General features: G+C 40.0%; 2 long non-coding RNA genes and 1 pseudogene across 3 annotated transcripts; all 3 read right to left on the bottom strand.

The window, feature by feature from the left end:
* Window positions 1-583: 583 nt before the first annotated feature.
* Gm46020 lies at window positions 584-7,799 on the bottom strand. 2 transcript variants are annotated; one of them, XR_001778355.1, is made up of 3 exons: window positions 7,720-7,799; window positions 5,069-5,142; window positions 584-750 (listed from the first exon to the last, which is right to left on the bottom strand). It is a non-coding gene; the product is annotated as a predicted gene, 46020 (long non-coding RNA). The 2 variants fall into 2 exon arrangements; XR_001778356.1 differs by having other exon boundaries at window positions 5,069-5,139.
* Gm4105 (predicted gene 4105) lies at window positions 1,978-2,438 on the bottom strand (annotated as a pseudogene).
* Window positions 7,800-7,807: 8 nt separating the features above from the next.
* Window positions 7,808-10,933, bottom strand: Gm46019. Its single transcript, XR_001778354.2, has 4 exons — window positions 10,892-10,933; window positions 10,369-10,427; window positions 8,363-8,435; window positions 7,808-7,928 (listed from the first exon to the last, which is right to left on the bottom strand). It is a non-coding gene; the product is annotated as a predicted gene, 46019 (long non-coding RNA).
* Between the last annotated feature and the right edge of the window lie 12,780 nt (window positions 10,934-23,713).

The following is a 23,713-nucleotide window of genomic DNA, read 5'->3' as shown; positions in this document are numbered from 1 at the left end:
ACAGTGGGTGTCTTTTTATCACTCAAGGCCCAGAAGTTGAAAGTCACCATGCTTGGTTGCAAGCATCTCTGCCCTCTTGCAGGCCTTGTAAGGCAAGCTTGAGTGTGTTTTACCAGTCACATTTCCCTGTCCCAGAAAGATGAGCCCTTTCTGGGACAAGTCAAATTGTAAATCTGAGTGTGATAGATCACACCTGTAATCCCAGCACTTTGGAGGCTGATGTAGAAAAACTTCTACAAACTAGAAGCCAATATGGGCTACGGATGATGTGGGCCCCGTCTCAGTTTTAAAATAAAGTGGAGTTTTAAGGTTAAAAGCATGATATATAGGAAAATTTAAATAAATATTACATTCAAAATTATGCCCCATTTCATTTTAACAACAGTGATATCTTTTTTATACATCTTCCAATAATAATTATTTTTAGACAAGATACCAATGTGATTGGAAAAATTATATATTATTGTTTTTAAATTCATGCAATATCAAGATATCTCAAGAAGTAAAGTTTGTTAATCACAAATATTGATCTAAATTAGAATCTTATAGAAGAAAAATAATGTCACCACATTCTGACCCATCCTGCTCTTTGCTGTCTACACTAGGAGACTCCTGTGTTCCGGGTTTCCCGGCCTGCTTGTTCCTCCTCCTCGGTAGAGGTGATGTGAGGTCACCGCCGTCAAGAGCAGCAGCCTGCAGGCTCTCTGATGCGCCCCATTCACTCCATTCCTGCTTCCTTCCTTCTTCAACCTTTAATGAAAGGTTGAGACAAAGGATAACTGCTAACTTTTCAACGATTAACATTAGTTGCTTTCTTTGATTTTATCACCCAACTCTTAGTTTCAAGTAGTGGAATAGGAGTGCTGAGTGGATAGACGAGTGCCTCTCAGGCAACAGGAGCGACAATCGATCATCAGCCTTTCTGCCTTCTCTGAGTCAGAGGACCGCCAAAAAACGCTTCAAAGCGATTCACTTAATAGTCTTAAGGACATGGCCTGTTTTGTGTATAAGCGCCTTTTTATTTTAATTAATTTATTTATCTTAGATTCAGCTTTTGGTTTTATTGCCCTTTCCAATTGTTAGTCCAGGCAGACGCCCAACCCTCCAAGGTCTAACTACAGCACCCCCCACTCCCAGGTAGTTGTCATCAGATGACCCTTTCAGATTTCTCCACATTCCATCTTCAAAAGATTTCTCTTGTACCTTACTCACTTAACAACTGACAAATTGTCTCCTCTTAGCAAAGTGTACTTCCACTCGTGGCTGTCCACTCTTGTTTACTGGCCTTCTTCAGTACACGGCATAATTGCTAAGGCCCTGTAAGCCAGTTCATGTAGGTTAAGATTTAAGGGGCTATGAGGGGATGTGATCAGCCTTACTGGAAGGGAAGTGGTTCAAAGACCACCTAAGCAAATGCCGATCAATGCTTTTTAAAATAAAATATGGAAGAGCCAGAAACAAGCGGGCTTATGAGCATCAGAATCAAAGGTTTGTTTCATTCTGCACGTGGAACATCTAAGCAGAGGGGCTGGAGACATGGCTCAGTGGCTAAGAGCACTTTGCAGAGGGAGTGTGTTTGGTTCCTAGCGCTCACGACTGTGAGCTTATAATCACTTCCAGGGGATCTGATGCCCTCTGTTGGCCTCTATCTTCCTAAACTGTCAAATCTAGCATTGGCTTATTTTTTTTTTCTTTTTTCTTTTCCATTTTTTATTAGGTATTTAGCTCATTTACATTTCCAATGCTATACCAAAAGTCCCCCATACCCACCCACCCCCACTCCCCTACCCGCCCACTCCCCCTTTTTGGCCCTGGCAAAAAAAAAAAAAAATAAGTCATTTATAAAAGTCAGAGATATAAATAACAATGCCTAACTTAACCACGAATCAAATTTCCAATGATCTCAAAACGATCATAAATTTTTAAGTAAATGAAGCAGCCTGTGAATAAAGACAAAGAAAAGGCAAAAAAAAAAAAAAATCTAGCATTGGGGGTTTCACTCCTAGTGAAACCATCGTTTTAAATCCCTTTCCACCAATTTTTGTACACTCTGCGAGGAGATTCTTTGATTCCTGTGTTTCTCGGTCCCTATAAAAATAACAGGACTGGGAAACATTGTCCAGACCCCCTTTCTGCCTTGGTGTGGTGCATGTTTTCTGCATACTTCATTTTTACTGCTGGATAGGTCCTAAATACAGACTTAGTGATATCAGAAGTTAAATTATACCTCAATCATTACAGCCATCTGTTTAGGACCAGGCATCAGCCAGAAAGCGTGAGAAGTGTCAACATCCTGCTTGTGATTGGATGAAGAACTATCTTTTGCATTCATATCTAAACAGTTGGTCCAGAATTCCTCAGCACTGATCACCTGACTCACTACAAGGTCTTCATGGAGCTGGGATAAAACAGCATCTCCTGGGAGCATGTGTGTCTTCCAGTTCTTCGTTTGCACTCCCCTTGGCTCTGCATCTCCCCTTTCACTGCTGTGCCTTTGCTGGAGAGAGGGAAGTCAGCTGTGTCCCCTGCCTTCGGCATCAGCTGAAGTTGGATTTTAGCTTTTCTCTGGACTGCTTTTCTGGCATTTAATATCTGCATTCATATGGCTGACTGTGAATCTGTCTTTCTCCTCAGGTGCCCAAGTAATTTTTTTTTCTGCCGTGAGGCACAGAGCTCTACCCTGCCTCTTCTTTTTTTTTTTTTTTTTTTTTTTTTAAATCAACTTCCTTTATGTACACAGAAGCAAAAGTACTCAATAAGTACTTGCAAGCATACTATACTCTAAGATCACATAAAAAAGATCATCCACCACAGTTAAGTAAGCTTCATCCCAAAAATGCAGGAATGTTTTTTTTTTTTCCATTTTTTATTAGGTATTTAACTCATTTACATTTCCAATGCTATACCAAAAGTCCCCCATATCCACCCACCCCCACTCCCCTGCCCACCCACTCCCCCTTTTTGGCCCTGGTATTCCCCTGTACTGGGGCATATAAAGTTTGCAAGTCCAATGGGCCTCTCTTTCCAGTGATGGCCGACTAGGCCATCTTTTGATATATATGCAGCTAGAGTCAAGAGCTCCGGGGTACTGGTTAGCTCATAATGTTGTTCCACCTATAGGGTTGCAGATCCCTTTAGCTCCTTGGCTACTTTCTCTAGCTCCTCCATTGGGAGCCCTATGATCCATCCATTAGCTGACTGTGAGCATCCACTTCTGTGTTTGCTGGGCCCCGGCATAGTCTCACAAGAGACAGCTACATCTGCGTCCTTTCAATAAAATCTTGCTAGTGTATGCAATGGTGTCAGCGTTTGGATGCTGATTATGGGGTGGATCCCTGGCTATGGCAGTCTCTACATGGTCCATCCTTTCATCTCAGCTCCAAACTCCGTCTCTGTAACTCCTTCCATGGGTGTTTTGTTCCCAAATCTAAGGAGGGGCATAGTGTCCACACTTCAGTCTTCATTCTCCTTGAGTTTCATGTGTTTAGCAAATTATATCTTATATCTTGGGTATCCTAGGTTTGGGGCTAATATCCACTTATCAGTGAATACATATTGTGTGAGTTTCTTTGTGAATGTGTTACCTCACTCAGGATGATGCCCTCCAGGTCCATCCATTTGGCTAGGAATTTCATAAATTCATTCTTTTTAATAGCTGAGTAGTACTCCATTGTGTAGATGTACCACATTTTCTGTATCCATTCCTCTGTTGAGGGGCATCTAGGTTCTTTCCAGCTTCTGGCTATTATAAATAAGGCTGCTATGAACATAGTGGAGCATGTGTCCTTCTTACCTGTTGGGGCATCTTCTGGATATATGCCCAGGAGAGGTATTGCTGGATCCTCCGGTAGTACTATGTCCAGTTTTCTGAGGAACCGCCAGACTGATTTCCAGAGTGGTTGTACAAGCCTGCACTCCCACCAACAATGGAGGAGTGTTCCTCTTTCTCCACATCCTCGCCAGCATCTGCTGTCACCTGAATTTTTGATCTTAGCCATTCTGACTGGTGTGAGGTGGAATCTCAGGGTTGTTTTGATTTGCATTTCCCTGATGATTAAGGATGTTGAACATTTTTTCAAGTGCTTCTCTGCCATTCGGTATTCCTCAGGTGAGAATTCTTTGTTCAGTTCTGAGCCCCATTTTTTAATGGGGTTATTTGATTTTCTGAAGTCCACCTTCTTGAGTTCTTTATATATGTTGGATATTAGTCCCCTATCTGATTTAGGATAGGTAAAGATCCTTTCCCAATCTGTTGGTGGTCTTTTTGTCTTATTGACGGTGTCTTTTGCCTTGCAGAAACTTTGGAGTTTCATTAGGTCCCATTTGTCGATTCTCGATCTTACAGCACAAGCCATTGCTGTTCTGTTCAACCCTGCCTCTTCTGACGAACCTTCACAAATCAACAGCGCTTCTCCAGGTGGATGGTGCAGTATATTTTATTACCTAATGTTAAAAGATTAATTTTTATTATTTTAAATTTTTGTATAGATATGCATGTCTGTGTGTGGATGTGCCATGTGCACACGAGTGTAGATGCTAAGGAGTTCAAGGAAGGGCATCAGATGCCAGGAGCTAGAGCCACAGGTGGCTTTGAGCTGCCTGATGCTGGATGCTGGGAACTAAACTGAGGCAGGTTTTCTGGAAGAGCAGTAGGTGCTCTTAAGCACTGAGCCAGGTCTTCATGCCCAACCTAACCTTTTTGATACCAAAATATATAATACAGTACAAGTTTGGGTCAGATAAATTACCTGATATTGTTATTGGATTAATGAGAGAAACAAAGATAGAAAGTATGACTTTTACAAAGTTATTTCATGTCCCTTTGGGTGAGAAGAAGCATAAGCCACCACTACTTCTGAACACGTCCCTTGATTTGTATTGATCTTTATAAGCCAATGTACCCCAGAACTTCAGCGTTCTCTTTTGGAATCAATTGCCAAGTGTTTGGTTAGGGAGCCCTTGAGTTATGTGAAAAGCCCGCATTTCAAGGGTCTCCAAACTTTATCAAGCATCCTTAAGTCAGAGAAGACAGTGTTAGTCATCAACTCGAGCACAAATCATTACACACCTGATGCTGGCTAGCTTCATTTCTGGAGAGCTCTTTGTGCTTTTCCTCTGAAGTCAATTCTAAACCTGGTTCTGCTGAGAAACATGTATGTATAATTAAAACTAATTACTTAAAACAGTTAAGGCAATAGGTATTATAAAAATTAATAGAAAATAATAATAATAACTATTTTTCCTCATTTTCCAAATTAAGGATTTTTGGCTGAATGCTACTTCTGTAGGCAATGTTCCTTATTATCCAAAAAAATTGGGAAATAATTCTAATTATCCATAATTTTAACAGTTTTGGAGAGACACTAGATTCCACAAGCTCTCTACATGAAGAAACTTAATCTCAACAAAGTTAAAATATGACACAAAAATACAAGTTCACATTAAACCTTGTTCTTAACTGTGACAATAACTTATAACTAGCCTAAGCAAAATGCTCACGAGTGATTTCCAACACTCCAGTTCCTTTCACACTTTCACTAGTGGGCACACACTCTGTTCTTATATCTGATGTGTTTTTGTCTAGTATTCAAAACTTTTTTCTTTTAAACTTGGCATGGATTATAAAGGTATATAAACATGGCTCACTCTTTGGTGACCCCTTGGGTCTCTATTGCTGTGAGAAATTCCCACAGCACCTTGGGAGTAAAGGGTTCATTGTGTCTCACAGCTCACAGTCCGTTACTGAGGAATCCAGGTAGAAACTCGAGGCAAGGGCCCTGCAGCAAGAGCTGACACAGAAGCCATGGAGGACCGAGCCTACGGGCTTCCTCAGCCTGCTTTCTTGTAGAGCCCAGGATTACTTGCCCAGGGGTGGTGCCATCCACAGTGGGCTGGACTCTCCCATGTCAGTCATTAATCAAGAATGTGGCCTATAGACTTGCCTACAGACCAGTCTGGTGGAGGCATTTTCTTAATTGAGGGTCCCTCCTCCTAGATGGCTCTGTGTTGAGTTGACAGAAACTAATGAGCACATCTAGTTAAAGAATTGCTTCTTTCTTTGCAGCTGTCTCATTTTCTTATCATTTCTTTATGGCATCCTTACCATTTGAACCGAATTGGAGGAAACAGGAGGTCATCTTTGTATAAGAAGATTATTTTACTCACTAGTTATTGAGTTCCTGTGAGCTGCTAGGTATGGTAATTTAAAGATTTGTAAACTCAAAGTGATGGGCAGCTTTCCTAGAGTCAGACCTGAGCCTAGGGTGGAAGAGTCAGAGGGAAGGCCGGTGAAGGTAGAAGGTAGGGGCCTGGGAGCCGCAACAAAGAATTACTACACAGTCTGTCTAAAGTTCAGGGGCCATAGCAGATTCGTAATGCCAGGTACCAGACAAATGGGTCAAGACCGGAAACGGCATGTTAAGGGGAGACAGCTTATGAATGCTCGTGGTAACCGTCAGCTCTCGGATGTTAGTGTTTTAAAGAGTGGCTTGTGATAATGCTGGAGTTAGAGACAGACCACCTCAAGGCTTCAAGCTAGGAGATCGTGGGGTACACGACTCAGTGAGGATGTGAAAGGCAGCGGTGGAAACTCAGGTGATGCAGACGTGGACCAAGGGAAGCTTCCCAGAGGCATTTAGCATATAACATTAGCAATGCCCAACAGGAAATGGAATTTTATCAGATGGATCATGAGGAATCTGGAGCTCTGGAGCATAAGCGCTGTGAATTACTTTAGGTAGAGGCCAGATGAGATGTGAAGTTTGCTAAGCCGGTGGTGGCGGGGGCGGGTGGTAACTTCCTTTTCTTTTCCCATGTTCACAACTGAAGGAATTTAGTGTAGTGTTTTGATAAAACATGTTCTAAGATCTACTGAGTTCGTACATGTAGACATGTGTGGCTGGGGATGCAGTCCAGAGGCACAATGTATGCTCAGCATCTGTCAGGCTCCATCTTTATTTCCAAGCTTTTTTTTTTTTTTTAAAAGCAAGTAAGTCACTTTTATACACAAGTAACTTTAGGCTTATTTCTTCTATTGACTGCTTTAAAAAGTAAAGTTGTCTAGACTATTACATGTATAGGAAAAATGTTATATTTTATTATATGGAAATTTTATTGTATTTGACTGTGACTGGTTGGCCCCCAATTAATGTATGCATGAAGTAGAATACCTTAATGCAAGACACCAGTGGAATGGGTATCCTGTAGATTCACAACTCATTTTTGTGTTCATGTGTGTATGTGCATACACATGTACTTGTGTATGTACATATGTGTGTGTGTGTATGTATGTGTGTGCTATATGTGTGTGGTATGTGGTGTGTGTGTGTATGTGTAGACAATTTCTGCTGTTTCCATATCTAGACTCCAAATATTGGGGTCCCCCTGGTTCTCCAGGAAGCATTTCTATATTTTGGAGAAATTGAGTTTCATAACTGCTCTTTCTGATTCCCTGAAAATGCAAGGATTCCAAATTGAAAACATTAAGAAACTAGAATATGTAAGCCAAAATAGCTGAGTTAAAGCTTACATTTCAAATCAATTTTTTTTTCTTGTGCTTGTAAATGCCTCTTTCAAACCAGGGATCTAAAAAGAACATGTGAGACGTTTACATCAAATCCTTATACTAAATTTGTGAGAAAAAAGAATTAGAAACAAGAAGAGAGGTTTTTTTCAACCAGTTTAATCTCTCTGCAAAATAATTTTTATTTTAAAGATTACCTGGTGGGACTGCCTGCAAACCCCTGACTCCTTTTGTTTGATTAGGAGTCTTTTGTTTGACAGATTCTTCTCCTTTTCTCTTAGGCTAGATGAGATTTGAAATAAGCTGGTTAATACATATTGCATATCTAATGTGATACACATGCATAGTAATTCAAGATAAAAGGTAAGTGTTATTACCAGCCAATGAAGATATTTCTCTGGGTTTTCTAAAATGCAAAGGGAGACATGCAATCAATTATATTTAAATATGACAATACCAGACATACATCTGTGCATCCTTATGACAAAACATTTTAAAGGCATTATTATCACCACTTACTATCTACTGAGTAGTAGATTTTAGAATTGTAATATTGATCAGCTTTCTTATGAAGAGTGTATATATATATATATATATATATATATATATATATATATATACACACACACATACATACACATGCATATACACATTTGTGTACACACACACACACACACACACACACACACACACACACACGTCTTATTATCATCGCATTTCTCCACATACTTTCTGACCATTCAACAGGAAAAAGCCCTTGGTTATTAGTGTACATGTATGGTCATGTTTAAGAAAACACTTTGTCGGATCAAATGACATTTTTAATGACACTGTTCTTACCTACTGCTTGCCCATTTACTTGCAATAGTCCATCAACACCAATGCGAATAAGTGGGAGATTCTCAGAGACACTCTGTAAAAATTAACATTAAGAATGAGTTGAGCGAGCTGGGTGTGGTGGCGCATGCCTTTAATCCCAGCACTCGGGAGGCAGAGGCAGGTGGATTTCTGAGTTCAAGGCCAGCCTGGTCTACAAAGTGAGTTCCAGGACAGCCAGGGCTACACAGAGAAATCCTGTCTTGAATCCCCCCCATAAAGAATGAGTTGATAGAGTCCTTTCTGAACAGATAAATGCTATTTCAAAAAGTATTTGATATAAAAACAAGGCAGACTTATATTGAAACACAAAGTATTTTTATAGACAATATTAATGCTCTCTGGATCAGGTGGCCTTTTATCTTCAGTGACTCCTGACTGCCATCTGAACACTGTTACATATGAAATACTAATGGATGTGCAGGCTGTCACAGCGGTAACCTCAGTGACTGGAACTCTGCCTCCATTCCTCACCTCAGAACAGAGGATGGATATCTATCTATCTATCTATCTGTCTGTCTGTCTGTCTGTCTATCTATCTATCTATCTATCTATCTATCTATCTATCTATCCACACACACACACACACATATATATATGTGCATGTGTGTACATTTTAATATGTTAGTCTTATATATTTTATATATCACAAATATATTTATATATTTCTATTTATTTTATATAAATATAAATTTATTTATAAATATACATTTATAACACATATTTATTTTTATATACATAATGTATAAATGATATTTATATAAAGAATAATATTCATATAATATTTGTAAACAAATAATGATATAATAAAATATAAATATAATAATAAAAAGTATATTTCTGGCTGTTCTGGTTCTAGCTCTGTAGACCAGGCTGGCCTTGAACTCAGAGATCTGCCTGTATCTGCCTGTTGAATGCTGTGATTTAAGGTCTGCACTACCACTGACTGGCCAGAGGACATATTCTTAACAGTATACTTGCTATAGTACAGCCTGAAACACTAAAATCTTCCCACATAGTTCATCTCAATGTTAAGCCTCATGGTATGATGAGACGCTTTTGGAGTATGTCATGGGTGCCAAAAGTATATTGTAGAAGCTCCTTCACGTACGTGAACAAGAGCTTTCAGAGTATTTGTGTAAGGAAAAAGTGATAAACACACCAAATTAATATAAGATGATTTATATTAAAATAAATGCATACAAATGCTAAATATATTACCCAACTTGGTCCCAATCGAGATTTGACAATTAAAATAATATTAAGACTTAGTTAAAAGGCAGCATGCACTTTCTCTTCTACATATTACAAGGCAAAGACTGATTGTGATAATCGTACAGCGATGGGTAGTTCAAGCTCATTCGAGGCACAATGGGGAGCAGATTAGATACACTGTTCTGTATAGAACGTTCTTGAGTTAGGGCAGAATTGCATACAACTGTTGGGAGGGATGGCTGAATACTCAGGTGAGGGTCCCATGACCCTCCCCACCCCTTCTTCCAAGAAGGAATGATGATAACCAGTCCAGATATGATTTTCTGGGAGCAGACACAGCAGAACCCCTGAAGACAGTGGCGTTTGCCTGCGAGGATAGTTCTGTACAACAGGTCTAAAGCTTTTTTATGATTATTAGGACTTTTACACACGGATACATTCAACGGAAACATTCAACCATGGTAGACCCAGTGTATGCCTTCAATTCTACCATAGGATTCAGAGCCAAGCTGAGCCCTTAGCACGATCAGGCTGGGCATCCGCGGTACAATCACAGCCTCATTACATGACTCCCTGAAGTAACGGACTTGTTCTGTCCTTCATTACAGTACTACCATGCGATGCTGCGGAGAATGCCAGGTGAAACGTGTGGGGGAGAGTTCCCAGTAAGCATGACAGAAGTGAGAAAGTCACCCCCTTCAGTGCTAACTTCCTTTAACAATCATTAAAAATGTAACAACAGCAATAGACGATACCTCAGAATCCCAAGATGATTCGTCGCCATCCTCTTTTCCTGTCGCTTTACATGTCACACCTGTAACAGGAAGTTCTAGATGTGTGAGCTAGAACGTACATTATTATGAATCTCAGACATGCATATAAGTCTTGAACGAACTGTTCATATTTCTGTAAAACAGCATTCATAAGAAAAAATAATTTCAGCAACTTGTGGTGGTCACCAAAGAAATGCGGACCAAAAGAAAGCTATTAAATGGGGGTGCTGTCATTTGGATCTACACCCTTTTGTCCTTTTGTCCTTGCCATATTTTTTCCTTTATAGTTTTGAGACTGCATCAAGCCGTCTCCCCCAGGGTGTCCTGGGGGCATACAATCTTTCTGCCTCAAGCCCTTCTGGGGTTACGAGTGTTTGATTTGCTAACTTTGATTATCTTAAGATTGCACTGAGGCTTAGAAATTCTTCACGGATACTGGTTCGTTTCATTTTATGTCCTCTCCCACTGTTTGACAGCGTGTGAGTCATGCTTCTATGAAACATACCTTGCTCTTCTTCTCTAGTCCTTGGTGCTGTTTCACCTTCCTATTAAAAGCAAAAGGAGAAAGGACGTCATGAACCTATCTATTCACTCACTAAAATAACTAAACTAAAGCAGTTGTTAGGACCTCAGCTATTGACTGTGTTATCAAGCATATCCTGGCGAAGATGAGACTAGAAGACGGATGCTGTGCTCCATTCAAGCTGAGGTAGAGTCATGTTAAAAAAAAAAAACGAGAACAGCCATCAATGGGAGGAGAGGCCCTTGATATTGCAAAGATCATATGTCCCAGTACAGGGGAATGCCAGGGCCAGGAAGTGGGAGTGGGTGGGTTGGGGAGCAGGGTGGGGGGAGGGAATAGGGGACGTTGGGGATAGTATTTGAAATGTAAATGAAGAAAATATCTAATAAAAAAAGAATGAAAAAAAAAAAAGAAAAAAAACGTGAACAGAAATGAGTCACCCATTATTCCTATAGCTGAAATGATTGTAAGGGCCCATTGAAGGGAGGAGTCAGTTCTACCTGTAAAGGAGATGCTACAAACATGGGAGTCAGGGAAAACACAGGGAGCTGTGGCGGTCGTTCTAGGCAGGGGCTCTCATCACAGGGCAAAGGAGGGCTGCGAGAGTTTCATGTGTAAGCCAGACCGTAGTTACTGAGTGGGCAGTTGACAGATAACCATGACCAAACCACAGAAGATGCTTTTTGTTGGTCTGTTTTTGTTCTTTTTAAAGAAAGGTCTCAATGTGTAGTCTCCACTGGCTTGGGACTAGCTATGTACACCAGGGTAGCCTCGAACTCAGACTCTGCCTGTCTCTGCCTCCTATATGCTGGAATTAAAGGTGTGCTCCACACAACTACTCTACAAAGGACATTTTTTTTTAAGTTTAAAGAATTTTTCTTAATTAGGTATTTTCTTCATTTATATTTCAAGTCCCCCATACTCTCCCCACAACTCCCCTCCCTCCCCCCCCCACTCCCATTTCTTGGCCCTGGCGTTTCCCTGTACTGAGGCATATAAAGTTTGCATGACCAATGGGCCTCTCTTTCCACTGATGGCCGACTAGGCCATCTTCTGATACATATGCAGCTAGAGACACGAGCTCTGGGGGGTACTGGTTAGTTCATATTGTTGTTGTACCTATAGGGTTGCAGATCACAAAGAACATTTTTTTTAAATTTATTTTTTAATTAGGTATTTTCCTCGTTTACATTTTCAATGCTATCCCAAAAGTCCCCCATACCCACCCCCCCAATCCCCTACCCACCCACTCCCCCTTTTTGGCCCTGGGGTTCCCCTGTACTGGGGCATATAAAGCACAAAGAACATTTTTAATTCTATGATTTTTATCTGTTTCTGTCTCTTTAAAAACACTTGTCATTAATTCGATGTCTGCCAAAGTTAATGTAAAGAAAAAAAAAATCAATGTGTTATAATCCTGTAAAATGCTTTCTATGACCCACTCTCCACTGAAAATGAAGATAGACAACGCCTGAATTTTAGTTAGAACATTTGTAGTGAATTAAATACTGAACGACTAAATGAATGATACATTTGTTTCCGTTAAGTATTAAGATGATAAAAATCTATAATAAGAAACTAGTTCTGTAAACCGAGCACTGGAGTCTGTTTACATAAGCTACACATGGAAAGTTCTGGAATGATGATTTATCAGCATTTCATTCAGCGGCCTAGCTCACAACCACGCATAGCCTCAACCATAGAAACAGGGCTCAGCTTTTTACCTCACCTTCCTCATCTGTGAGAAGTTACACAGAAGCACCCAGAGAAAGTCCTTTTCAATTACAACCAAGTTTAGCTATAAGTTACTGTATAATATAAGACATATTTAAGCTTTATAACTAGTTAGTGTCTCATAGCCTAGGCAATAGCAGCACTTACATCCACATGAAGACAAACACTACTGGTTAAACTCAGTGAATCACAGAGAAAAGGAAAACAAACCAAAGAGATATGATAGCGGAAGGGGGGCTTGTTGGGAGGGGGAGTTTGTTGGTGGGAAAGGGGTAAGGATGGGGCAAGTTGGCCAGAATGTATTATCTACATGTATGAACTGTGAAAGCATTAATTAATATTACTAAAGATAAATGCTAGACATGAAATGATGATATAAGGATTCTGCAAGGTTATTAGGAAAATATATCCATTTGATCTATCCTAATTTATGAAAGGAAAAGAAACCGTATTTAATGAGAATAGAAATAGGAATTATTACATGCCTGAGGCTGGTCATCTCCTCTGCCATTGAGCCTCCTTGGTTCTTCCACTGATGTCACCCCTCCATCTGGCTCTGCTGACAAATGCACATGTGTGATGAGAGCATGCAACTTAGAACTATTCTGTAAGGAAGCCAGACACTATAGACTAGAGAGCAATAAGCAAGGACAATTTTTACTTTCTCTTTGAGAGTGGAGCATAATCCTTTTGGAGACACACTAGATAATATTCAGCATCAGGAAGACTTTTGCACAAGTAAGATGGCAGATTAGAAATGGCCTCTGTGTGCTGCAGTAAAGGGGAAGAGTCAGGATGACTAAAAATAGACTTCCCAGCAAGGCTTTCTGAAACACTACCTTGTTCTTCTGGTCCAGTTCCTGGCTCTGTCAATTCTTCCTATTAAAAAATGAGAAAAAGAGAAACACGACTAAAAACATCTATTTACTCACCTACTCACCTGCTAAGTGAATAAAAAATATTTCTTGTGTTTATCCAATAATGGCACAATTGTGGCTCAAGCTGGAAGTAGAAGATAAGATTCTTCTCTTCATCCAAGAAGAGTTATCTTTAACAATTGAGAACGGACGTGAGTCATCCATTATTTCTATACTTGAAAGGAGTATAGTGAGGAGCACCTACAGAAGTCAGTTCTGGACTGAGGAGAGCTGGCTCAGCCATCCAGAACACTGGCTGCTCTTCCAGAGGACCCAGGTTCAAATCCCAGCACCTACATGGCAGCTCACAACTGTCCACAGCTCCAGTTCCAAGGGGTCTGACAACCTCACAAAGACACCACATGCCAGCAAAATACCGATGTACGTGACGTAAAAACAAATTAATCATTTAAAGTATTAAAAGGAAAGAAAAGTCATTTCTGCTTCTGAAGCCCAGGAAACACACACACACAGGGTGATAAGCCAAAGCAAAGAAAGCAAAGGGAGGTATGAGAGCAATTCTGGGTCAGAGGAGCATGAGCGGAAGTGTGGGACATAGAAGCAAGGCAAACAGGGCTGTGAGCGTGATATGCTAGAAGTGGGATATGGCTACTCAGAAGGAGATGGATGTCTCAGAAAGGGAATTGAAGCCAAGCCGTGAAAGATATTTTTCATGCTATAATGTGAAGTTTTGCATTCCTGTGACTGGGATCTAATCAACAAACAGCTAAGTCTCACCATCATAGACATCAGAGAGCCCGTCTTTGCAGCCATGTAGACACACATAAAGGGAACACGTGGAGAAAGGGCAGAGTTTGTTTTGTCATTGGTACAAAGGCATATCAGGCCTGAAAAGTGGTCATCCAGTAGGAAATGAAGTTGCTTGCAAGAAAGAATGTAGGTGATGGCAGAGAGGAGGGAGGAGACAGAGAGACCAGGGTCAAAGTCTCTTCTTGTAACTTCTTAAAAATAAGGCAACTAGGCACTTAGAAGAGAGATCAGGATAAATTCATGAAGTGTAGAAACTGAAGTCCTTACTCAGGCAAAGCATTTTGAGTTTTAGGAAAAGAATTATTTAGCACATACAGTTAGATTCTGTGTTGGTCTAAGTGGAATGGCTCCCATAGGCTCATGTATTTGAATGTTTGCTCATTAGGGAATGGTGCTAGTTGATAGAGATTTGGGGGGTGTGGCCTTGTTGGAGTAGATGTATCCTTGCTGGAGGAAGTATGTTGCTGGGATGGGTTTTGGTTTCAAAAATCCAAGCTAGGCTCAATGTCTCTCTCTAGACCTAGAACTATTCCATAAGGAAATGAGACATTATAAAGTAAAAAGTAAGAATATTTGGCAAGTGGAGAGTTTTGTTTATTTAGTTGAATATATTTTGAAATATTAAAAATACTTATTTTATTCTGTATGTGTGCTTTGTATTCTGTATGTATGCTACCTGTGGAAAGTGCCAGGTCCCCTGGAACTGGAATGGTTGTGAGACTCTATGCAGATTCTGGGAATTGAAACTGGGTCCTCTGCAAGAGCAGGAAGCACTCTTAGCCAGAGCCCCCAAACTAAAAACAAAACAAAACAACCCCCCCAACTCTTTGAATTGCCTAAATTTGTCATAATTATCTGGGAAAAGAGTGGATTAGACTAGGCTGTGAACAGATCATCCCACAAGGCTTTTGGGGTAGTTTGGAAATTACCCATATGTCATTTGTAAGAGAGATCAGAGAAAACAAGATGTGATAGGTTCTATAGTGAGAAGCTGAACTTCTTTTCTTTTTCTTTTTCAAATACTTATTTGTTTATTTTATATTGAGTACACTGTCGCTGTCTTCAGACACACCAGAAGAGGGCATTGTATCCCATTACAAATGGTTGTGAGCCACCATTTGGTTGTTGGGAATTGAACTCAGGACCTCTGTAAGAGCAGTCAGTACGCTTAATCACTGAGCCATCTCTCCAGCCCAAGAAGCCGAATTTCAAGGAGCAAGGAAAATCACAAAGGGTTTGAAAAGGAATGAATATCATGTTAGGATCTATATAATTTACATGTGTCAATTCCTTCCTTTCTTCCCTCCCTTCCTCCCTCCCTCCTTGATTGCCTCCCTCCCTCCCTTCCCTCTCGTTCCTCCTTTCCCCCCTCTCTCTCTTTTTGAGGTTGGCCCTACAATGTGCTCCAGGTTGTCCTTGAACTCTTGCTCCTCCCACCTCAGCTTCTTTTTGTTGTTGTTGTTTTGTTTTGTTTTTTTATTAGGTATTTATTTCATTCCAATGCTATCCCAAAAGTCCCCCCCCCCCGCTCCCCCCCACTCCCCTCCCCCCCACTCCCACTTTTTGGCCCTGGCATTCCCCTGTACTGAGGCAGATAAAGTTTGCATGACCAATGGGCCTCTCTTTCCACTGATGGCCGACTAGGCCATCTTCTGATAACATATGCAGTGCAGACATGAGCTCTGGGGGGTACTGGGTAGTTCATATTGTTGTTCCACCTATAGGGTTGCAGATCCCTTTAGCTCCTTGGTTACTTTCTCTAGCTCCTCCATTGGGAGGCCCTGTGATCCATCCAATAGCTGACTGTGAGCATCCACTTCTATGTTTGCTCCACCTCAGCTTCTTAATTCCTGAAATTACAAGCGTAACTCCACCTTTGTCTGTCTTATAGCTTCCAGTGGAGCTTAGGAGATTTTCAGACATTCATCAGCATCATTTTTAATGCTTTAGTGCCCTCTATCAACATAAGGCAAATTGTGATTATTTTTTTCTGAAACATTACCTTTTCTATGTTTTCCAGTTCCTGACTCTGTTGGTCCTTCCTATTAAATCAATAAACAAACAAACCTTCAGAAAACATATTAACTCACTTCCTCACCAATAAGCAGCTACTGAGACCACAGTGTTTACTGTGTTCTCAAATAACAGACAATAGTCCTACACCAAGCCAGAAATCACCAAATGAGAACACAAAGTGAATTATCCACCAATTTTGCACTGGACATGATTCTTGCTAGGGATTCACAGAAGAGTCAGTTGTTACTTTGAAGCCTAGAAAATGCTATAAACACAGGGTGTTTTGCCAAGGTCAGAGAAGGTAAAGACAGGTGTGAAGGCTGTTTTCTGGACCCAGGCAGGGTGAACACAAGATAAGGCACGAAAGCAAGGAAAAATAGACCCTGAAAGCTGTGTGCTCAAACTATGACATGGTTGCTGGGGTTAGTGTGGACAGCTCAGAGAGTCCTGGAGAGCCACAAAAGTCTTTTTTATGTGCTAGAATATGAATTTCCACCTTTCTGCAATTGAAATTTGTACATAAGTAGGTAAAAGCCACCCTTCCAGCTGTGTAACATATATGAATGTTGTGTGGGGAGACATAATAGAGATGGATATTTATTTTATATATATACTGATTGCTTAACAATTTTATATATGCATACAATGCATCTTGATGATATCCACCCCCAACTCACCCAAGGATGCCCTCATCACATCATCTTCCCAACTTCATGACCTTCTTATATATTATTTTTAATACACAGATCCAGTTAGTGCATGAAACCAGGGTCATGACTGGGGCATGGTGAACCTACCACCAGTGGTCACACTCCTAAAGAAAAAATGTAGCCATAAATCAATAATACCTCTTCTGCTAGGGGTGGAGCCTTAGGAGTCCCGCCTCCTTCCTTGCTGGAGCTCTGCCTCCCAAGTGCTTGGATTAAAGGCATGCACCACCACTGCCTGGCAACTTGACTACTTCTATTGTGGTTTCATTTTGACTTTTGTATTCAGTCTGAGCACTTATCTTCCACTACAGACAAAACTGATATTCTAAAAGCCAAGCCAATAAGAAACAAGGCTATCAATGCCCTTGTCAAAAACTGGGACATCCTTGGACTAGGGATGCTCAGGAAATTTTCAAGCCAGCCACTTCATAACTGAATTCTGTAGTTTGAACTGAACTGATATGGACATGTATCTCTGGACTGATACTATGCAACCCCCATCATTGTATATGCATCAGGGCAAGAGAAATCACAAGGGAGAAAACTGGGCCACCTACATGTCAATTACAAGATCACAAGCCAATTGCTCAACCTTTATGCATAACAGTTACTTAACTGGTATAAAATAGATTATAACCACACAGACCCTTTTTAAACCTCTGTGCTAACAATCAGAACAATATTAAACATCCAGCAGGGTGTCCGTGCCAGAGTGAAGCATTCAAAAGACTATTTTCTTTTCTGTTTTAATCAGTTGTCAAGTCTCTAAGAATGTATAAAATTGTACCTTCCGGAAGAGTTGTCCTCAGCGCTTCTCTCCGCTATTAAAAAACAAAAGTAGAATGTGTTTATAATCTTCAAGCGGGCAATGGAAACATTAGAAGTGTAAGACGCTGATATTTTATTAGAAGTATTTATTCCCTTGAGACCAAACCTGAAGAGTACTGCTACTTACATGCCATGAATGTATGGAGAACTCTTGCTTCCTCTTTTGTACTTACTGAATGCAAGGAAGAAAGGCGCCATTTGTGAAACTTCAATTTGTAAAAGTAAACTGTGATGTGTAATGACCATGATACCATCACTATGCTGACCAACAGTAGGTAGTTAACAGAATCCCTCTCATAAACCAACACTGTCCAACTAGAGTGGCCTTTATAACCTTAGGACATAGGGACAATCCTGTCTTTTATAAGAGTTGCTCCCATCATGGTGTCTCTTCATAGCAATGAAAAACTAGCTAAGACACAGACTTAAATTTTCTTTTTTTTACTTTCCTTCTCTTCTCTTCTCTTTTCTTTTCTCTTCTCTTTTCTTTTCTCTTTTCTTTTCTTTTCTTTTCTTTTCTTTTCTTTTCTTTTCTTTTCTTTTCTTTTCTCCCCCCTCCCTCCCTCCCTCCCTCCCTCCCTCCCTCCCTCCCTCCCTCCCTCTCTCTCTCTCTCTCTCTCTCTTCCTTCCTTCCTTCCTCCCTCTCTGTCTCTTTGTCTCTGTCTCTCTCTCTTTCTCTCTCTCCCTATTCTTTTGATCCCATTTGTAACCCTGGCTGAGCCTGGAAGTCCCAGAGATCTTCCTGCCTCTTCCTCTTGAGTAGTGGAATCAGAGACTTGAGCATGGAAATGGATATGTGATATTTATGATGGACCATAGCATCACTCTGGATAAAAAAGCAAGCCTCTGCTCCTGGGTGTATATACAAACGAACACACCACAGAGCTATTTGCATAGTCACAGTAGCCAAGCTATAGGGTAAGAATAAAGAAACTGTAGTGTATACACACAGAGGGATTTGATTCAGCGACAAATCATGGAATTCTATCAGTTGCAGGAAAATGGCTACGGGTGGAACTCATCATCTAAGTGTAATTGGACTCAGAAAGACAAGTGTTGCACTTCTCTCTCATTTATGGCTCCTAGGTTTTATATAGACACAAAAAATCACATATGTATATAAGACATGGATATGGAAGTGAGCCTGAGCAGGAAAATGAATAGGAATAATGGGTGGGGGTGGAGGTGGAGATATATGCAGTCAAAGCAATGATATATAAAGATGTCTTTATGAAGCCTATCACCATGTATAACTAATATATAGTAACAAACTTATTTCTGGAACTAGATGTAGAGAGCTAGATTGGAATACATGGAACTTTAAAATTAGTGAAAGTACTCTGCATGTGATACTTGGCTGGTAAATACATGTGGTATAGATTTGCTTAAATCCTTAGATGAACAAAGCTGAAGGCGAACCTTAACACAGTTCCATGAGCTGATGATAGGGGGATGTTGCAGACTATTAAACTGTAGTAAGTGCACTACAGCAAAGAAGAGTAAGAAATGTCCTACTATGTACGTGTGGGAGACACAGGTAACCAGAAGCTATGACCTTGTGTTCTGGCTTTGCTGTGAACCTAAAACTGGTTTGAAAGTGTAATGGTTGGAGTTAGAAGAATGGTTCAGTGGTAGAGCACTTGGCTAGCATGGGGGAGGCTCTAGGCTCAATCCCTAGCACCCTAAAACCATTGCTTTCATTACTATTTTCTGTTTTATCCTCTCCAAATGATAGAAGGTATCATAAACTGAAGGCAAGACACAGAATACATGTGTATGTATATACATACACACTCTTTGTTTTATATATAAATAAAAATTATATTTATTTATACTATACATAATATACATGATAAAATTATACACACACGTATACCCATATAAAACAAACAGTGAACAAAAGAAAATATACTTGTCCCAACAGATGCATAAACCAGAGCACAGCAGCAGAAGAAATAAAAAAAAAATACGTCTCCAAAGGTTCCTCAGTGACCCAAATCAAAAACACTTCAGTGATCGAAATGCCCAAGTCAAAGGCATAGAGGTGAACAATGATTGAGAATGCCGAAGAGGATCAGAGAAGCGGATAACTAAGGTAAGGAGGTCAGTTCAGGTCCTGAATGAGACATCTCACAACATGGATAAAGCACCCAGCAAGGAAAATGACTTATTACAGGAAAAAGAACCCAGAACTCTTAGGAACAAAAGTCTCTGCCAACCAAATAAAACCCACAGAGGAAAACACCACTCACAACCAGGGGAAGCAGAAAATAATATCAGTGCTTTGACACAGCTGGAAAATAGTTCATTCTGGTGGCAACAAAGACAAGATAATTGAGTGTGAGCATCATATATATATATATATATATATATATATATATATATATATATATATATATAAAATCTGGGATGTGATCCATAAACCGAGCCTAAGAATCTGTGGGATAGAAACTGGGATGAAAACGAAGAAATAGAAAACTGTTTAAGAAAATGTTAGCAGAAAAATTCTCAAATCTAGGGAAAGATAGAGCACAAAGATACAAGCAGCATTTAGAAACTCAAACAGATGTGACCAGAAAGAAACTCTGCCCTTGTATTATAGTTGAAGCATTAAGGATCCAGGATAACGAAATGACATTAAAAGCTACCCGAGGGAACTACTGACTCACTAAGGTAAATTCATTCCAGTGACACCAGGAACAACCCTAAAGTCCAGAGAAGTAGGCAATGATACAATTCCAGACCTGACAGCAGATATCAACTAGGTAATCGTATGCAGCAAAGTTAATTTTCAAAATAGATGGAGACTTTCAATACATCTGAAAATTCAACAACTTTTGAGCACTAAACCAACATTGCAGAAAATACTTAAAGGAATCCTGCAAGAGCATAAAGAGTAAGGTAACCATAAACATGACCTCCTAGGAAGAGTAAATGCCACGAGCGGAGTAAGAGTAAATAAGACCTAGAGAAGAATCAAATATATTGAACTCAAAAATCATTAGATCGCTAGGATAGATAAGTAGGATGAATAAAAGGAAAAGAAATATATGAACGATACCTGAGCCAGAGGGCTTTTTAAAAAATAGGGATCAACAAATACTTCTCAGTAATAACTACAGATGTAAATATTCTCAACTAAGCCATCAGAAGATGGTGACTAGCAGACTGATGTCTGCAACAAACACATTTAACTGAGACAGATTCACAGAGACAGAGATGAAAGGATAGAAAGCAGTGTTCGTGCAAATGGGACACAACACCTAGCACAAGTAGGCAAACTTGTGTTTGGCTAATAGATTTTATGCTCTAGTCATGGCAGATAAAAATCACTACATAGCCGGGCAGTGGTGGCACACGCCTTTAATCCCAGCACTCGGGAGGTAGAGGCAGGTGGGATTCTGAGTTCGAGGCCAGCCTGGTCTACAAAGTGAGTTCCAGGACAGCCAGGGCTATACAGAGAAACCCTGTCTCGAAAACCCAAAAACCAAAAACCAAAAACCAAAACCAAAAAAAACCCCAAAAACCAAAAACCAAAAAAAAAAAAAAAAAAATCACCATAATAATAAACAGAATATTACACCAAGAAGATATGATGATAGTAAATGTGTATGTATCACACATTGGTATACCCAATTTCATAAAGTAATCATTACTGAACATAAAGAGACAGGTAAGTACGATCCCATCATATGGGTAACCTCAATACCTTATCAATAGGTTCTCTAGACAAAAGCCAGAAAAGCAGCCTCAATGTTAACTTGTATCACAGATCAAATGGACTTAAAAGACACTTACACCATCCAACAGCTATGAAAAAACACCACCTCATGAAACTTTCTTTGAAATGAATCTCACTTTGAGGCCATAAAGCAAGTTTCACAAATACAAAAAATTTAGAATATTTAAATGCCTTATCAGATCATAGTGGAATAAAGCTAGAAGTCAAAAGCAAGGGAAACGGGAGGGGCCACACCAGCTCACAGAGATTAACAGTGCACCTTTGAGGGATCTGTGGGCCACAAGAGACATCAGGAAGGAAAATTCAAAACTGAATGTTTAAGCAAGAAAATAGTTGATAAATAAAATATTGTTTTAATTATACAATATCACTTTTCACAAACAATTATTTCATAATATTCACCTAGTAATTACAATCTGGTTATTTCAAAGTTTAAAAAAAATCTATTTTTATAAATGCAGTTGCTGCAATGGATCTGCTGAGGAACTGAGCGACTTGGTAATTTATAAATCGTTTTTACTACTTATAAAAATACACACAGAATTTAGTTCCCAGAATAACTAAATGGACCTTTCTTCAAATAATATTCTCTCAGGATGGGGATGTCCTATGAGTAATTTCTTAAAAATATATAAATTCTAGACTGCCAATAATGAAATAAAGTCCAACAGAAAACATTTTACGCATTGATTTTTTTTTTAACCTACTGTTATTCTAAATATTCTCTTAGCTTTAAAATCTAGGGTAGCCACGGCAGGAGTAATTTCTTACCTAGCTTGACTCTTGCAGACTCCTCATATCTCTTTTCTTTATATTCGAGAAGGATTTTCATATTGCTTTATAAAAATGATGAGTAAAGTTACTATCTTAAGACGGATGTGAAAACCATTTGCTAAGTATGTTAAATTCTTCACGGTGTTGCACGGCACAGCAGAGCTTCATCCATGAAGCATCACGGGTGTAAGCCCCCAAGCCGTTACAGCTGTTGTGCTACTTCGTCAATGTTGGCAGACCCTGAAAACACTGGGTTTATATACATAGGAATAGTGTGACTATTCACAGAAAAGGGGAGTAGAGGGTGGAACAGTACTGAAGCGGGAGGGGGGGTTAATGGGTGTCTGCTCAAGGACTAATTTTATGGCCAGTCGTAGCTGTCTGTGACCTCACCTCTGTTTACCTTTTGTCCATGGTCTCCCTTGAGCTTGTTATTTCCCTAAGGTCTCAAGGACAGGCACGTGGAGTTTTGCTACTTACCAGCAGCAGTGTTGAGTGCCATTCTAACGCTAGCAGACGGGGAGGGAGGATGGGAGCCTCTGGCGGGAAACACAGAGGCAAACTGTCTGTACAACACTGAATTCTCTCTATTAACAGTAATTCGGGGGTTACAACATTCCCCGCTTCTTTTGGTGACTCTAGAGGCCAATCTTGGACTCTTTAACACAGACTCTATCTGTGTTAACTGGTTGGTACTGGGATCTTATTACTATCAGTGACAGTGACAATAGCAGAAAAACAATTAGGGGTTTTAACAAGGTGGATATGAGGGTGGTTAATCAAGAGGAGGAGTTACGCACGCCTTTAATCCCAGCACTTGGGAGGCAGAGGCAGGCAGATTTCTGAGTTCGAAGCCAGCCTGGTCTACAAAGTGAGTTCCAGGACAGCCAGGGCTATACAGAGAAACCCTGTCTCGAAAAACCAAAAATAAACAAACAAACAAACAAAACCCAAAAAAACCCCTAAGACTCAAACCAGCCCTGACTCTGTTTTTTTTTCTCTTTTGTTTGGCTAACAAAGTGTGGCTGTCAGAAGACCCAAGACTGGATCAGTAGGAATGAAACGGCAGCGGCTTGTCTCCTGGACTTCAGTGCTAGCTTTCACCGCAGCCCTGAAGCAAGAGAATCAACAGAAACAAAGTCCTCTTTCCCCATCTCCTTCCGACTTGAGCAAACCACTAACTTCTGGGGACATTTAAGCAGGCAAGCATGGAAGATGGACTCAGGTAGAAAAAGCATTTTTAAAAAAAGATTTATTTATTTATTTAATGTATTATGGGTATACTGTAGCTGTACTGATGGTTGTGAGCTAT

This window comes from Mus musculus, chromosome 7 (assembly GCF_000001635.26).
Source record: "Mus musculus strain C57BL/6J chromosome 7, GRCm38.p6 C57BL/6J".
NCBI lineage: Eukaryota > Metazoa > Chordata > Mammalia > Rodentia > Muridae > Mus > Mus musculus.
Note: the sequence above shows the minus strand (reverse complement) of the source record. Positions and strands in the feature narration are given on the sequence as shown.